General features: G+C 31.2%; 1 long non-coding RNA gene across 1 annotated transcript; it reads right to left on the reverse strand.

The window, feature by feature from the left end:
• Nucleotides 1-7,992: 7,992 nt before the first annotated feature.
• On the reverse strand, nucleotides 7,993-8,583 carry LOC148780532 (uncharacterized). The gene is made up of 2 exons (XR_016040584.1): nucleotides 8,226-8,583; nucleotides 7,993-8,142 (listed from the first exon to the last, which is right to left on the reverse strand). It is a non-coding gene; the product is annotated as an uncharacterized LOC148780532 (long non-coding RNA).
• Between the last annotated feature and the right edge of the window lie 9,929 nt (nucleotides 8,584-18,512).

The raw sequence follows: 18,512 nt of genomic DNA on the forward strand, positions 1-18,512 counted from the left end.
AAAAAGTTCAATTGATATGCTATATAATATATATTTATATATATTTGGGTGGGGTGGGGGTCCAATCGACCTGAACCCAATATCCAAAACTAACCGATTGAATCTAAACCCAACCGGACCCATTTGCCACCCCTAACGCCAAGTCATAATGACGACGAGAGAGAACTTCAAAGAATAATTGAAGGAAAGAACTTCCAAGCACGAGAGAGAGAGGGGTGTGTAGACTCGAACCCCCAATCCAATAGGTTCGGTCCGGATCCGACACTTAGGGCGTGTTTACTTTTTTGAAAGTATTCTTTCGAAAAGTATTCTTTCATATTTTGAAAAAGTTCCGTGTTTGTTTCAAAAGTTTAGAAACTAATCTTTCTACAAAAGTTCACATTCTTTTGTTAAAAAGGGCAAGGATTAAGTTCATGGGGAGGTTAGGAACCTAATTTTTTAGAAATTTTTTTTGTTGATCACTACTCACTATACATAATATAAATACATAATATTAGTATTATTAATATGATATAATATAATATTATATATTATATATAATATATATTTATGATAATAAATATGTAATAAATTATATTATGTATTATATAAATATCTTATATTATATATTATATATTTATATTATACATAATATATATAAATATCTTATATTATATTATCATAAATAATATATTATATGTTATATATGATACAAATATACATTAATAAAATATGTATATGTTAATAAGATATATATGTTATCAAACACAATATCTAGAACCTTATTAACATTCCAGCAAGTTATCAAACATAATATCCATAATTTATTTAAACCTTTCAAAACAAAACATTTAAACATACTACTCAAGTTATTTAAACCTTCTAGAACAAAAACATTCAACTTTCGATTAAATCTTCTAGAACAAAAACATTCAACTTTCGATAAGATTTAAAAACATTCAACCTTCCCGAAGATGACTTTCAAGAAAAACAAATACAACCCTAGTGAGGTTAGAGTTGACAACCCATAACATTCAACTTTCAAGAAGATATCTTTCATAGTATAACATTCAACTTTCCAAAAGATATCTTGGACCCCAACCCAACCCAACCCATAAGTGACATTGGAGTCGACAACCCATAACATTCAACTTTTCTAGACTCAAACCCAACCCTTAATCAGCTTTTCAAAAGATATCTTTAAGGAAAACAAACACTCCCAAAAGATATCTTTAAGAAAAAAGATATCTTGCGCCAAGACCCCTAGTGAGATATCTTTAAGAAAAAAAAAACGCCTAAACATCTTCAAGAAAAAAAAAACGCCAAGACCCCTATTGAGGTTAGCATCGACCGAGAGGAGGAACAAACACGCCAAGACCGGAGGTTGGGCTGGACCGAGACCCAACCCATTCCCACCAATAAGAGGAGGAAACAAACACGCCAAGAAAAAACCAACACAGGTTGCGGTCGACCAAGACCCGACCCAGCCCAGACCTCACCATGCCGCAGTTTATAGTGTTGTTGCCCGTGAATCTCCAGACACTTCACGATGTGGTACTAAACTTCAACCCTCTCTACGCACTCGTCATCTAAATTACTGTGTCCATCACATAGCATCCTATTCTTTATGGAAGGCTAAGCCATGTCCGAGAGTGTGTTTTTACGAGTATGGTCCCTAGCCAGGTGTGTAGTATATGGGTCATGTGATAACACTTCTTTAAAGAATAGCTCACCATAACATCGAGCAATGTAAGTGTTCCATGGTTGCTTTAAATCCCCAAACTACTTATATAAAGTAGAATGGGTAACTTATGCCAACATTTTTATAGCTTTTTGCTTTTAGAAAAATGTCTCACATTTATGCCCAAATTTTTAAGAATGTTTCAAGTATTTCGATTTTATATTTTTTATATACATCGGATTGAGCTCAAATTGATTAGGTTTATACTTCTCACCATCAAAAAAAATAATTAAATAAAAAAAAATCACTTAAATATACATACACATTTTAGGGGTACTTGTTTAATAATTTGCTTAAATTATTTTTTATATTTTCACTGGTACAATATGTTGAGAAGCATGTACAAAACTTTAAGTTTGACTAGATCTATAGAAAAATAACATTTAAATATGATACATGCTCTAAAGCATGAGAAGCCGTGGGGTTGACCCCAAAGGAACCGAATTCTATCTTAGAGAACGTTGAAATGATTCAAATTAGGCCATGAGAGACCTTCTTAAGTCTTGCAAAAGAAGGGCCTGCTGATAGAGGTGGGCAGGGAGGAGATACTAGTCCTCCTGCCAGAGAGATGCCTGGCCCTGTAAAAAGGCCTTCTTCAATTGCCTATAACTAATTAATAATATTAAGGGCAATATTTAAAGGGTGCCGTTTGTATAGAGCCTAGGTTCTATACAATCAAATTAGAGCCTACTTTCAAATAGTGTCGAGAAATATGGTTTTAATACTGAAAATCATTGTGATAGACTTAAAGTATATTTTTATATTCATTTATAACGTTTGAAGCTTCAAAAATAGTGTAGATCAATAGATCTATGAAAACTTGAAAATCTGATGGTCCAAAATGTGTTACAAAATACACTATTTCCAAAACTTGAAATCTATTTTTTTGTCATGTCCATGCATCTTGATGCCAAGATGATCAATTTGAGGATATCTAGGCATCAAAACAACCTTTTCTAGTGAAATTTTTGAAGTTAGGCTCTAATTTGATGGCTATATAAATTTTTCCCATATTTAAATTGCACAAAATATAAAAGATAATTATGTAAATTTGCCAAATAAAAAGCTATAAATTTCAATCTCCATAAATACCGAAAATCTTCACTCTCTTATTTCCCCCTAGTTTTCACAAAGCACAAGTGTCTGCAGTGAAATAATTTGGTGAGAGAATCTTTAAAATACGCAAATTTGTTTCAATGATGGTTGTATCTTTTGTCAGGTTAAACCATTGTTTAAATTATAGGATTGTATACCATTTAACTTTGGTACATTGAGGTCACAATTACTTATAACCATCCAATGTGTAATTTGATAGTTTAGGTTTGTCACAAAGTTCGAGATAATTTATTTTGAAGTTTGAGCTTGGTCTATTAAATAAATGCAACCACCCAATTTCATATCCAATGGTCAAGATTAATTTTGACCACATTGTACCAAATGTAAATGGTCTCATTATATACTTTCCCTATTATTATTATCATTAAACTAGTAACTATTCAATATTTTATTAAATAAATATTTATTATAAATAGCAATATGATGAATATGATTTTTTTGTCATATGTTACTCATAATATAATATTTTACTTGTGAAATGATATATTTAATGAAAATTATCTAATATATTAAAACATATTTATTTTCACTTTCATGTATTTTTAATAATATAGAGTGCATGATATACTTCTTTCCTAAATTTTATCAAAGTACATTTGTTTTTTTTGTACTATCCTAAAATATTTGTATCCAAAAAATAGGATTTGTTATTTTTTAAAAAAGAGAAAGATACCCGGCATCATGCTCCAAGCTTCTTTATTTGAAAATCACATGACCTACATCTTTTCTAGAGATGGTCTTGCTTTATTCTTGCACACATGTCTATCACTTGGGATAAGGCTTGAGTGATAATGATGATGACGATATCGACATCTCCACACATTAATTGTGGCCTAATAATGTACAGATGAATATATAATATTGATATTCAATTTATTTTTTATATAAGGAAGCTACAAGCATTATTGACCATTAGATTTGAAATTGGTGGTTGATGATGTGTCATTGTTTGGACACAAAGTCTAAAATAAAATTTTTCGAATGTTATGATACATTTTTATTTATTAGATTTCACATCTAATGGCTGAGAATAATTGTGACCTCCTTGTACAATCCCTATTCAGATATATTACATTTATGACTCAATGTTCGTATTTTCTTAATGATCATTTAAATATGTAATATATTTAATTTTCAATATATTTAATTATTCTAGTTTTTAAAATTATTGGATTTTTTTTTAAAAAAATATTGCTAGATGTGATCGAACTAGTCCTAGTCGATCTGGGCTCTGCATGTTGTCGGTTCAGTGTCACGAGCCGACCTTTTAGACCTTGGTAGCAAGGTTTCAAAACCCAGATCGGTGGGGTGATGGTCCATCTCACATATTCATGTCGGATCGTTCGGTCGACAATCCCACTCAGTTTGACTCGATGAGCTAATAAATATAAAAGATAAAAATAAATAAAATTAAAATAAGGGTTTTATAAGGTAGAGATACAGGGGAACCTAAGAAAATTTAGATAAGCTTAAAAGAAAGAGAAATTTGTGTATGGGTAATATTGGGGTCCAGGTATTTTTGTTCCAAATTATGGGGGAACATACTCCCCTCCGCTGGAGTTTATTTTTTCAAGTTACCCTTTCTCCTGTAAACCGAACAGAAGACAGGTTTTTTTGCATTTACGAAAAGATGTTGTCCGGTAATTCACACACTAGACCGCTTATTTTTTTGTTTAAATGCAAAAAACCTATCAGTTTGGCGTTCTGTTTATCAGATAAGGGGTAATTTGAAAAAAAAACCCATGATGGGAAATGCTACCCGTAATTTGGATCAAACGTATTTCCATTTTGAAATTGAACCCCCCTCCTTCCATATTTGCCCGTACGTAAACTTCTCTAAAAAAAAATGTAGTCCAATTATCCCTATTAATAATGGAAAATTGTTTCATGAGGGTCGGACCATAGTTCTACATATGCGGTCCAGAAAAGTAAGTGATCCATCTAAATTCAATGGAAACTATCAGTCCAAATTTTTCTTAATAGAATTATTATTTATAATTTATTTATTTATTCATATTCATGATCTCCATGTTAGAGATTGCATGTCTTTAAAAATTAAATAAAAAAATCTATCTGAAAAATAGGTTTTTAAGAGGAGCCCCATTTATACATATGTGGGTTTGGCCCAATCGCTAACTGCATCCATTAATATTTGAGGCAAACTTTTTCTTTTACATTTCACTTAGATACCTTTTCAATTTTTTAAAAAAATACCCAAATTGCCCTCATCCAGTAACCTGAACGAAAAATAATAATGGATGGTTTAGTAATTTGACTTGCCAAGATGCCTCATCCCCTGAACGAAAAATAATAATGGATAGTTTAGTAATTTGACTTGCCAAGATGCCTCATCCAAATGAGGAAAGTGCATTACAAATAAGGGACACATTCTTTAATATTACAAATAAGGGACACATTGTTTAATATTAATAATGTAGTGGAACTAGGAGTAGTTTTGTAAAGCTCCTAATTATTCCACATTACATGGAATAAGGGACACATTGTTTAATATTAACATTGTAGAAGAACCAAAGGTATTTTTGTAATTTGATGCATACAAAGTTTCACTCAAAGAAAAAGATCCATGTAGAGTACTTAAGGGCACGTCACTATTTCCCAAAAAATATTTTTATATGAAAGAATTTTCTCATTTGGATAAGCGTATGAATATTTTATACCAATTCGTTTGAGTACATCTTTTCACACACCAATGGACAGTTAATTAATGTGAAAATGTTCCCACGCATACTATTTGAAAGAATTTTTTCACAAGAAAATATTTCATGGCAACTATTTTTTGGAGAACCAAACGTGCCCTAAGTGTTGAATGAGAAAAATATAACTAATTGTTCCCTATTAGTAATACTGAATAATATGTTCTTTATTTATACTACCGAACAACTAGGGGTATTTTCATGACTTGATTGAAGCCTCTTGGTTAAATCACATAAATTCCTATGATGTTACACATTCCAAATATTGAACTTGGTCAATTTAGGCATTTATAAACTTTTTGGAAGTCATCAATTTGAAATGAAAAAGAAAAAATTGTCCTCGAATGTTAACTAAGATAATTTAATCCCGTTAATTATTTTACAAGGAGTTTCATCCAATTTAATGATTTTTTTTTTTTTAAAAAAAAGGAAAATGTACGAAAGAGGGGTTTTGGGGTTGGGTTGAGTTGGGATTAGGGCTAGCAATGGGCCGGGGCAGCCTTGGCCCTACCTGACCCTATTTTGATGGGGCTATGTTGTGCCGGGTAAAATTAAAGGAAAACAATACAAAAAAGATGAAAAAAACAAAGATTGGGACATGCCAAACGGGGTTGGGCCTGTCTTGGCTAGCCCATGCCCAGGCCTTATGACTCATTTTGTGGCCCATGCCCTAATTTTTTAGGGCCAGGCCGACCAAGACAAGCCATTTGACCCATTGCTATCCCTAGATGGGGGAACCGGGTTGATACCACATTTTTGGAACTAGTTCAATCACGGCCAAACTCCAATCCCGATTTCTCCCGATCCATATTCCTCAATCTCGATCGCTCGGTTTTGAAAGACTTGCGAGGAATCAAGTAAACACACACGGTGAGAGATATATATTAATCTCTCTATTATATATTTTGACTAGTGTCTTTTTGAATTTCAAATTTGCCCATTTAAGTTTTATTTATACCATATTGATTATTTAATCTCGACATAAATATCTCTCAATTAATGTCCCATTAAATCTGGCTTAAATCGATATTGCCAAAATAACATGTATTTATTCATTAAATTGAGCATAGTATTATATTGGTAAAGATAATAATAAAGTTAATATTTGAAAGAGATAATTATACATTATTTAAAAGAGATAATTATACATTAAATATATAAAAATACAATTATGTAATGCAAACGCAAATGCATGGCTTTTTTTTTTTTTTGTAATTTCATTTTCTTTAATTTTTATAATAATATTTATTTACAAGTAAATAATATATTTACTAATACAATTGTAAATGATTTTAAATATTTTTTAAATAATAAAAAAGAGAATTAATTATATTTTTACATTGTGATTTTTAACAATTATTAAATTATTATACAGTTGAAAATGCAAAAATAAAAGAAGAAAAAAGTACACATATATTCATTTTTTAACCATTATTACAAAATTACCTCATAGTTCACGTTATTACTTCTATACCCTTTTTTTTTTTTTTTCGTTATCAAACTTTTTCTAAAAAATGTCAAAAAATTCCAATTTTGAATCAAAATTCTCAAATTTTTGGTTTTCAAAAATTGAAAATCTCAAATTTTTAGTTTCTGAAATACCAAAAATATCAAATAATTAATAATTCAAAAACCGAAAATATTAATTTTTTTGCTTTTTTTAAAATATAAAATATCAAAATTTTGGTTTTTCAAAAACCCAAAAATATAAGGATTGCAAACAGTAATATCATCGTTTATTTTTACTCGAAACACGAAATACGGGTAACCAAACTACCCATATTCCACTTCTTAGAACTTTTTTAAACATATCCGTTTTATTTATGTGGATATGTACATTTCATCTCTTAATAGAAACATATCCTTTTTATTTATGTGAATTTGTATATTTCATTTCTTGATAGAAACAACTCCCATTCTTTTTATATGGCTATATGTATCAAGCTTATAACAAAACGCATGTTGCAAACTAGAAACAATAAAAAAAGATGTGGCTAATGGATATCACACTTTAAAAAAAAAAATGTAAAAAGAAAACAATTGGCTCATGATGTACACTATGATACAATTTAAAAAAAAAAATAGATGTAACAGGGGAGTCTTATACATAGAGAAGAGTTACCTGAAAAGATAATAAAAGCGACGCAAATAACATAGGCTAAGCAGGCTTCAAGAGATGAGAGAAACTTGTTGAAGCCAGTCTAGGGTTTGGATATTGAGATTGATTGAGGTCAAATTTAAAGCTAATATGAAAACTTGATGTTATTCTTTTATTTTTATAAAGGGTGCGGTTTGTATCATAGTCAGCAAATCGGTGATTAATAGCCGATTTTTTCAGAAAAAACGGAGCTTTTTTTGAAAAACGTTTAAAACGGGTAAAAAAAAACGTTCTTTTCTTGCTGATTTTACAGATAAAAACCCAAGAAAATAAAAAGAGCCATGTTTCTCTGTCTAGAACCACAAGCTTTGAAACCTGCAAATTACAGAGAAAAACCCCATTGAACCACAGTCCTTTTTACTGATTTTACAACGAAAAATCCAAAAAATTGAAAAGGGCCCTGTTTCTCTCTCTAGAACCTCAACCTTTGAAACCTGCAAATTATAGAGAAAAAACCCCATTGGAAAATTACAAAGAAGAAGAATAAACAGGAACCTTAATGAGGAGTAGAACAAACCTTGTTTGCATGAATCTTGTTCTTAAGCTGGTGGTTTCTCTATGAAACCTCGATGCTCTTACTGCTCGTAAACCTAGTTTTGTAGCAGTTCCTTCCATAATCCTGAAAATACAAGGTATGGTTGCGCATCGACATTGAATGCATATGCATATGCATATGCATCTGCTGTGAGACTTACAACATGAGAAGACGAATTATGGCACTGCACTCCCTTCTACTCACAAAAATTCAACCCCTTCCACGAATTTGGTAGCAGTTCCCCCATTCTTTTGTTTTCTCATCTATCCCTTCTCTCTCTAGAAACTAGAAACTAGAGGACTCAAATCCAAATGCAAGCATGCATATAAACCCTAATCATTAACGATAGTTATAAAGTTGTTATATTATAGTTAAAGCATTTGATGGTAAAATAAATCGTGTCTTTGTTTGTTTTTTTTGGTATGTACTTAAGTGATATTTGCTACAGTATTTTAAGAAGAAAATTTATGTGGTGTATTTTTTTTTTCAATATGTATTTAAGTAGGTTTGATATGGTGTATATGTATTTTTTTTATATGTATTTATCCAATTTTTGATTCAGATTTTTTGAGCCTAGTCCGATATATTGGCGATAACTTCACATGAAGTATTTTTGTCGATTCGTATTTTTTATCCTATTTTTTCATCCAACTTTTCAAAATAAAAATGATTCTGATAGTCCCCGACTTGCTAACTATAATTTGTATGGAGCCCAGGCTCTAAACAATCAAAGTAAAGCTCACTTTCAAATGGTATGAAGAAATGTGGTTATAGGCCTTAAAATATATAAATTTTTTAATTATAAAATTCAAAGCTTCAAAAATAGTGTAGATCCAACAAATTTATGAAAACATGAAAATCTTGAACATTGACTGTCTAAAAATGGGTCACAAGATGCATTATTTTCAAAACTTGAAATCTACTTTTTTACATGTCCATGCATCTTTATGTCAAGATGATCAATTTGAAGATATTTGGGTATTAAAACAACCTTTTTTAGTGAAATTTTTGAGGTGGGCTCTAATTTGATTATTCAGGGTTTGGTCTCTATATAATCTTTTTCCTTTTTTAAATTAAGTTGATTTATTTTAATTTTATGGATATCTAATACCAATAGGGTTGTTGGGCTGCAAGTTCTCCATTAAATTTGTGGAAAGAAGGGACTTATTGGATATGTTCCATTATACTATCACAAGTTTCCATATTATGACAAGATCTATAGATTACGAACTCAATTTTAGAAGGGGATTTTGGGTCGAGAAATTTTGATGTTTTTGGATTTTTAAAAATAAAAAATTTGAGATTTTTGGTTTTGGAAAATCAAATATTTGAGATTTTTAGGTTTTTAAAAAACCCAAATTTTGAGATTTTTGTTTTTAAAAAACCAAAAATTAGAAATTTTCGATTTTTTAAAAACTAAAAAGTGTAAGTTATTTGTTCCATGTATCATGTGACGACATGTTTATATTACTTCATTTTTTTTCTAGTTTTTTTATACTACTTATAAGTAAATAGCACAATTACTAATATAATTGAAGATAATTTTAATTATTTTTTAAAATAATATAATTAAAATACAAAAAATAAAATAGGAAATAATTAATTTAAAATACGAATTATATAAGGTAATAATATATTACTATATAAAACAAAAAAGGGTAATACTTGTATTGATCAATACAAAAAAAAAGATAATTCATTTTCTATTTTTCTCTTTGGTATACCCATAGATATCTATATCTATCTCTCTCTTCCATCCAAATAATATAATTGAAATTGATTTTAAAAACAATTACTTCAAAATGTAATTATAAATAGAACTATAATTATATTTTAATATTTATTGATATGTTTTTATATTTTTGTTTTTACAGAGTTATAAGCAATTACTTGTTGCAGAATAGTAACATAATATAGAAACATAAATATGATAATTAAAACAGCAAACCAGGATATATCAAATATGATCCACGAAGTATGAGTATACTCACGGATTTTGAATGTAAAATCAAATTTAAATTGCATAACTTACTGATTACATATACAGAGACTGGCAAACTTTTTCCACTCAGAAGGATAGTAGGAGAGTAAAGAAGATAGATTACAATCACACATTCTAAAATAAAGAGGGCATATGGAAGTTACCGACTTTGATGATCTACTAATGACTGAATGTAGATGATTAACCTACTGTCTACAGAAGGAGAGAAGAAGAGGAAAAGAAGAGAAAATATGAGAATATGAGAGCTTGAGAATTTATGCTGCTGCTTTGTTGCGTCCTTGATGCAGTCTGCCTTCTTCAACTGAGCAGGTGGTTATTTATAGATGAACGTCGAAGGAGTACATGTGGCTGAGAGAGGATAACGTAGCGACGAAGGAATTCTTGTGCCTGTGAGGGGATTGCGTAAAGACAAAGGAATTCCAACTATGATGAAAGGATAAGGTGTCCACTGGAGAGGGATACGTGGCAGGTGCAGGAGATAGTAGGATGTCGGTGACAACGATGGATGCAATGGAGAATCTTTGGTGCGTTCATAGGAGCGGTACGTGCGAGCAACGAAGAAGGAGAAGAAGACACGTAAGTCTGTGATTTGACTCGAAATTAGTCACATCAATCTGCATAGGAACAAATGGCATCTTTACTATTGGGGGTGTCTTGTCACTTATAAAGAAGGGAATCTTTTTGTCAAAGAATCTGCTTTATGCTGGTGAGGTCGTGTCGAACTGTAGGGGCATCTTCTTTTATGATGGTGAGGTCATATCATCGAATTGTAGAGGCATCTGCTTTTATGATGGTGAGGTCATATTATCAAACTGTGGAGATATCTGTCTGGAGATCATATTGAATCATATCGGGCCAGACTGTCGGGCCGGGTTAAGCATCGGGTCTTTGGCTGAAGTCGCCAAATAAGGGATTGCCTGATTGGACAGTTTCTTCTGATGTTGTTGGTGCAGTAGTATCTGGAGCAAATATATGAAGAAGATTTTGCCCTAGTTCTTCTAAGGTAGCATTAGGATGTGCTTGTTTCATTTTCTTCAGATAGGCCGAAAATGTGGGTGAACTGACTGTATTATATGCTGGTGGGTTGAAGACATTGGTTTGAGGAGGTATTCGTTTAAGGGGTAAGGAGGCAGGATTAGTATTGAAAATATCCCACCATTTGATTTTAAGGGTTTTGCCAAGTTTGGGAATATACTCATAATTATTAGTATTATTTTCAGAAATAGAGTAATCCCATTTTTAGGATCCAGGGTATTTGGTAGATAGCCATGAAGTAGAGATGGAAATCATCTAGGTCAGTACAAGTACTATATTGCGTAAATTTTGTCTGTAAGGCTTGGAAAGCATCGGGTAAAATTTGGGTCTGTGATCCCCATAATAAGAACCAATGACGGAACCAACTTGGAAATCTTTCAAGAATAGGGAGTTTGAATTGCAAATACCAGGAATGAGTATTATTTGAATTTTGGTAGGAGAATACTTTGTGCCATGCGTCAATGTACTCAGCATATTTATAATATTTATATTGAAATTCTGGATTCAATAATTTTTTCCCTTGAAGAGGATTGCATCCCCAATCATCATAAGAAAGTAATTTTTTAATTTGAAATTTGGAGTAAGCATATAGTTTAGTTGTTCCTTGATAAAAATGGACAATTGAAACCGAACCAGTTTCCATAAAAATAGCTTCATACCATTCACGGGTTTTGACTCCGTATGAAGGATTTAAATGGTTTACAAGATAAAGGGGAGCTATTTTATTTGGGTCAAGTTGTGCATGGGCATCAGAAATAGGTATATCTGATAAGAAGGCTGTGTCTATATAGACTGATTTGGCAGAGGTAGAAGTTTGCTTATTAGGGTATGTTGCCGGGGAAAACGCCGGACTTGGAGTTTGTATTGGACTTTGAGGAGGAGTTTGAATCAAGTATTCAGGTACATTTGAGGATATGAGGGGTGACATATGTGTCAGATTAAAAAAGGAGTGGATGGGCATAAGAGGCCCAAACCTGTTGCTTGGTACTAAGTCCATAGGAGTTTTTCCTTGGGAAGATTGATGATTATTCATATTGTTATTCTTATTGGTAATAAAGAGTTGCAAACCGTAGGATGGAAAGCTGTAGGATGGAATTGTATCGTCTTTAGGGTGAGATGGGTATGTGCGGTCCCCCTGCAAAAATTCACGGGTTAAAAATTCAGGTAAAGAATTAGTAGAACCGTGAAGGTGCTCAATAGAGAAATCAAAAGCAGAATAAAATAGCCTGCCACCGGGCGAATATTTGTTTGGAGACAAGGTTTTGAACGTCTTTTTGCAGAATGTCTTTAGCGGCTTTACAATCTGTGCGGATAAGAAAGTGTTGATTTAAAATATCAGTCTGGAATTTACAAACACAGTGAATAATGACAAGTAATTCTTTTTTGACAGTAGAATAATTTTTTTGGGTTGGATTCCAGGCTTTGGAAGTAAATCGTATTAATTGTTCGTTAGAATTAATAGATTGTTTTAATATACCACCTAGTCCTAATTTAGAAGCGTCGCATTCAATGATTTTAGAAGCTGTTGGATCAGATAAAGTTAAACATGGAAGTTCTTTGGCCTTAAGTTTAAGTCGCAGTACAGCCAAACTATGAACATCAGTCCAAGGTGGAGGATTCTTCTTTAATCGGTCATATAAAGGTTTAGCATCAAGAGCTAGATTTTGGTAAAAATCACTTATATAATTTAGACATCCTAAAAATCTTTGTAATTCAGTTTTGTTTAAAATTTTGTCAGGAAATTTATCAGCAAAGAGAATAGATCTATCAATTGGGATAATGGTCCCTTGATTTATATTATGTCCTAAAAATCTAATTTTTGTTTGAAAAAGATTTAGCTTTTTAGCAGAAACTACTAATTCAGTATTTTTAAGACCAAAAGGCATAACATTCCATTCATATTGTCCAAAAGGGACATTAAATGTTGTTTTATATTTATCTTCTTCTTTTATCTGTATTTGCCAAAAACCAGATTTTAAATCGAATTTGGAGAAGATTACAGCATGTAAGAGTCTATTGAGTAAATCTTTTTTATTTGGAATGGGATATCTAATCCATTGTAAGACTTTATTGAGGGGTTTATAATTAATGACTAATTGTGGAACTCCTCGTTCTTGTTCAGCATTTTTATTGACATGGAAAGCAGAGCAGCTCCAGGGAGATGAACTAGGACGTATAAGTTTCTTATGGAGTAAATCTTTTATTTCATGATGACATGTTTGTAATAATTCTGTGTTCATTTGGATATGTCTAGCTTTTGTCGGTATTTTTGTTTCACTGAAATTTGATTCATATGGTAGACCAACAATATGTTGTTTTCTATGCCAAAAGGTGTTTGGTAAATCACTACATATTTCGCTTATAATAAAACTTTTAAGTTGTTGTATCTTTTGTATCATATCATTAGTCTGGAGTTTTTCACTGATAATTTTATGTTTGATTTCAAGTTGTAATGATCCTATAAAATTTTCTTTTTGTTTAATATTTTGTTTGACAGTATTGATTTCTTTAATTTTGGGTTTATCAAGAAATTCAAATTTTATAGGGGTACCATGAGTATTTGTTTCAATACCTGTATGGGAAATAGTAACTGGATATAATAGTGTGAGGAAAGGTACGCCAAGGATTACAGCTTGGCTGAGTCCTTTGACCATAATAAACGGAGTAGGAAAACAATGTCCTTCAGTACAAATTTTGGCATTAGATAACTTGTATTTTATGAATAGTCTACTACCATCTTCAGTATTAAGGATTTGGGTAGTTTTATCAAAGTATTTTGTAGGGACTAATCCTTCATTGAGGCAATTCAGATCAGCACCTGAATCTACCAAGGCTAGAGATTGGAATTCATATTCATCATTTATGACAATGGTTATTAGCACAAACCATTTGTGTGTGATTACTCGGTTTAAAACATTTACTGATTGTCTGGTGGATGATTCACATTTGGTTAGATAATCATTGGGATGATATGATTTGAGTAAATGGTTAAATTCTATGACATTTGTATCAGTATCTATTTCGGAGGTATTGTCATGGAGTTTAAGGATTTGAATTCCATTTTTTAATTGGGATAATTCTACCTTAACTATATTGACTTCGGCTTTGAGTTCAGCAATAGTAGGTTCTTTTTGGGTGGCTTCATGCTGACTGATACGTTTCATGATATCAGAAAAATTATAATTATCAGAAGGTTTAACTAATGGCATATGTTTTGTTTTTGTTTTAGTTAAATTGATAAACTGAGTAATTATTTCTCTTTTTTCGTCAGGATCAGATATTTTTTCTATTAAATCTAAAATAAGATTGTCTTCTTTTGTTAATGTATGAATATCAGAAGTTGTAATAGGACATTGACATATTTCGTTTTCTGTACTAGAACTAATATCTGACCAATAAAAATCATCATTATATATTGTTCCTATGAAAGAAGTATCACTACTTGAGGAAGTAGTGTCTGTATCGGAACTATCAGACGAATCATATATTTGAATAATATTATAAATTTTATTTCTGATAGACTCATCAATGTAAGGGAGTCTAGTTTTTGTTTGACTTTGCATTGGCTTTTATAATGGCAGACTTTGCCACATTTATAACAAACAGGTAATTTCTTTTTATTTTGTTGGGATGATTTGGAAGCAAAACGTTTCGTAAATTTTCTATATTTTTTCTGTCTAGTTGGAACAGACTTTTGTGTTTTTTCAGGTTTATTACGATGTTTTTTCTTTTTATATATTTTATGTATTTTATGTGGTTTAGTTTTATCTCTATGAGTTTGATCCATATGATAGCCAAATTGTTGGCAAAAATCTCCTAACTCTTTTTTACCACTTAAGTTTTGTTTATCAAGTTGCTTTTTGAGTTTCAGATCTATACATAGGGCTAAGCCTTCAGCACAGATTTCTGAAGATAATTCTCCTAAAGTGTATTGAGAGTAATTGATTACACCACTATTTTTATTTTTTAGACGTTCTTTAACCTTTTCAGCAAATAGATAAGGTAATCCTGCTACGAATTTTTCTTTCCAGTGGTCAAGATGACGATCTTCGCGTAAGAGTAATCGAGAGAAAAAGATGTCTTTATACCATTTGTAGTGTGATAGTGTAGGACATCGTAGATTAGATAAAAGATCAGCAGTTCGTGCTGCAAGTATTGAAGTATTCCCTATAAAATGAAGGGCAATTGTATAGATTAAAGAATTGACAGCATCACTTTCAGAATATACCATATCTTGGTTGTGTTCATTTTTTGCTGTCCATTGTTGAGTATTAGTTAATATTTGTTGTTTTGTATGTTTATTGAGATAGGAATCCCACCATCCTCTTAACCATCCGGTGAATCCTGAGACTATAGCTTTTGCTATTTCTTGGTCATGGCTACCAGCCATTTTACATGCCGAAGCATACATAGTCATGTGTTTCATTGTATCTAATATTCGGTGATCAGAAATTCCATCAATATTCCAATCTATAATAGTTCGACCCGTATATGTAGAAGTATGACTTGTTAGGTCTTCTTCTAATTGGATATCAACTGGGGTTGGTCTTTTATAATATGGTCGGGCATTTATTGGTTGCCAATTTTTACTGTAATTGATTCGATTTATAGTATTTGGAGATCATCAATCTCTTTTCGGCACATATCTAATAAGATAGTATTCATTTGTATTGGTCTAGCTTTTATAGGTATTTGTTTTTCATCAAATCCTTGTTCATATGGTAGACTGATACTATGCTTTTTCTTTTCCCAAAAAGCATTAGGATGCTCACTACATATTGAGCTTTCTATATGTTGTTGTAATGCTGGAATCTTTTGTTGTATTGAAGAAGTTTGTAATTGATTTTCAGTAGCTTTATATTTAATTTCTTGTTTAACGGTACAAAGAAATCTTTCTTTGTTATTCAATTGACTTTTGACATTATTGAGTTCTTTCAACTTTGGTTTATGTATAAAATTAAAGTGTATTGGAATATTGTGAATAACTGAAGATATTCCTATTTCATCTATAGTCAAAGGATATAACAAAGTAAGGAATGGAACACCAAGTATTACTGCTTGGCTTAATCCTTTTACCATTATGAATGGTGTATCTATACATTGGTGATTGTTACAAACAGAAGCATTAGATAATTTATATTTAATAAATAATCTACTTCAATCTGCTGTATTCAATATTTGAGTAGTTTTATCAAAATATTTTGAAGGTACAAGTCCTTTATTGATACAATTTAAGTCAGCTCCAGAATCTATTAAAGCTGATGTTTCAAAACTATAATCTTGAGCAACAATAATCTTAACATAGACAAACCATTTTTGTATTACTATTTTGTTTATTAGATTCACAAAAGGAGCAGATATTATTTTGGCTTCTGACGATTTAGGGATATCTAATGATGAATTGGGGTTATGTTTCATTAATTCGTCAAAGTCTATTTCATCTGTGTCTGAATCTTGTTGAGACATCTGTTGTAATTCTAATGATTTAATTCTATTTTTTAATTAAACTATTTCAGTCTTTATTTCTTGTTTGAGATCTGAAATGGTTGGTTCTTTTTGTTGAGAAGTGTGTTGATCACTTACTCTTTTCATTATTGAAGCAAAGTTATATTCATCCGGGGATTTATTAAGAGGAATTGGTTTTGTTTTATTTTTTGTAATAGATATAAATTGAGTAATAACAGCTCTTTTTTCTTCTGGATCAATAATTTTATCAATAATATCTAAGATAAAATTATCTTCTTGGGTAAGTGTATGAACATTATGGGTTGATATTGGACAACTACAATTATCATTATCTTTTGAACTTACTGATTCTGTATCTGAAGAATTAGTAAAGTCAGAATATTCTGTCCACATTAAATCATCATCTTGGATTTGATCTATATGGGAATCAGAAGATGTGGAAGATGAAAAATCATAATTAATTATATTGTATAATTTTGATTTTATTGTTTCATCTAATTGTAACGCTTCTAGTTTCTTTTTTAATTTACATTGGTGCGTATAATGTCCTACGTTACCACACTTATAACAAACTGGTAATTTTCTCTTTTTCTTTGTATTGGGAGAAAATTTATTGATTAATTTCCTTTTAGTTTTTTTATAATATTTTCTTTCTTTATCCTTATTTTTGGATTTATAATTTTTTTTTTTGTATTTTTTCTTTTTCTTATATAGATTGTCAGGCATATTTTTCTTATCAAGATAGTAACCAAATTGTTCACAGAAGTCACCAAGTTCTTTTCGCTTAGTGATCTTTTGTTTATCTAATTGTCTTTTTAATTTCATATCTGTGCATAAGGCTAAACCTTCAGCACATATTTCTGCGGAGAGTTCTCCGAGTGTATATGATGAATAGACAATAATTCCATTATGTTTTTTCCTTAATCTTTCATTGACTTTTTCAGCAAATAAATATGGTAGACCAGCTATAAACTTCTCTTTCCAGTGGTCTAGCTGACAGTCTTCTCTTATTAATAATCTTGAGAAAAATACATCTTTATACCATTTATAATGAGATAGGGTAGGACAGCGTAAATTAGATAGCAGATCTACCGATCTTGCTGCTAGTAAAGCTGTACTGCCTACAAAATGAAGTGTAATGGTATATATTAGAGTATTGACAGCATCACTCTCTGTATATATTATTTCTTGGTTTTGTTCATTTCTGACGGTCCATTGTCTAGTATTATTGAGGATTCTTTGTTTGGTGTCATCGTCTACATAGAAATCCCACCATCCTCGTAACCAGCCAGTAAATCTATTGATTATTGCTTTTGCAACCTCTTGATCAGGGTTGCCTGCCATTTAATTTGCAGAAGCATACATTGTCATATGTCTCATAACATCTAATATTTTTAATTCTGATAGTCCATCTATTTGCCAATTTACTATTGATCTTCCTGAATATGATACTGCCTATTGTATGACATCTTCTTCCATTTGTATATCAACAGGTGTAGGTCTCTTGTGATATGGTAAAGCTGTTATAGGTTTCCAATATTTTCCATAGGCTATTCTGTTTATGGTTTCAGAAATAGGGGTAGTATCCATAAATGCTTTTTCTTGATTTTGGATAGTATCTTCTATGATTGGTTATTCTTCCTGAAGCATCATGGTCTCATGCTCAGGTAATATTGCTTTGCCTTTATCAGAAGACTCAGGTGGTATATTGACAATAGGTGGAGAAGGAATAGTTATTTGTGGGGAAGGTATTCCTTTAATATCTA

This window comes from Amborella trichopoda, chromosome 9 (assembly GCF_054954075.1).
Source record: "Amborella trichopoda isolate Santa Cruz 75 chromosome 9, AtrichopodaSantaCruz75HAP2 v2.0, whole genome shotgun sequence".
NCBI classification, from domain to species: Eukaryota; Viridiplantae; Streptophyta; class Magnoliopsida; order Amborellales; family Amborellaceae; genus Amborella; species Amborella trichopoda.